At 44.9% G+C, this 641-nt stretch overlaps 1 non-coding gene across 1 annotated transcript; it reads left to right on the top strand.

Annotated features, from left to right (window-relative positions):
• Window positions 1–335: 335 nt before the first annotated feature.
• Window positions 336–407, top strand: TRNAH-GUG (transfer RNA histidin (anticodon GUG)). Its single transcript has one exon. It is a non-coding gene; the product is annotated as a tRNA-His (tRNA).
• Window positions 408–641: the final 234 nt, after the last annotated feature.

Raw genomic sequence — 641 nt, 5'->3', positions numbered from 1 at the left:
GGTCGGTGGGGCAAGAGCTGGAACCAGGGGGTGGGGAAGGTCGGTAAGGGACAAACGCGAAGAGCCAGGAAAGAAGCTGGCGAGGTGGGAACGAAGACAACCAGACTTCCTAGAAAGAGCGTGCCAGATCTGGGGAGGTGAGAATTGGTTTTCGGTTTGGTTTCATTTTCTCATCCTGTATCAGGACTGATAGGAAGAGAGGGAAAGCCAGGCATTGGAGATGCAGGAGAGAAAAAGAATACCTACAGTTTCCAAGAATAAAGCAGCGCAATGATTGGAATCATTTTAAGTCAAATAACACAGATCAAAACTCATTGTAGCTTTGAGTGTGGCGCGCCGTGATCGTATAGTGGTTAGTACTCTGCGTTGTGGCCGCAGCAACCTCGGTTCGAATCCGAGTCACGGCATTAGAGTTACACTTGGTGTCTGCTTCCCTTTTTTTCTAAAACCCGATAATGGTCTACACCGGGTTCTCTGACATGTGACCGCCAATTCTATCCAAAAAGGAAATTATCAAGGTGTGTAATCACAGAACAAGATGCACAAATGAACAGCTATTTGATGTGAAATAATTACCAGGATCAAGATGTAGAAAATTTTTATTAGCCAAGTATGGATGATACACTTTGATACATGGATGA

This window comes from Bubalus kerabau, chromosome 6, assembly GCF_029407905.1.
Source record: "Bubalus kerabau isolate K-KA32 ecotype Philippines breed swamp buffalo chromosome 6, PCC_UOA_SB_1v2, whole genome shotgun sequence".
NCBI lineage: Eukaryota > Metazoa > Chordata > Mammalia > Artiodactyla > Bovidae > Bubalus > Bubalus kerabau.
This window is presented reverse-complemented; position numbering and strand designations above follow the sequence as displayed.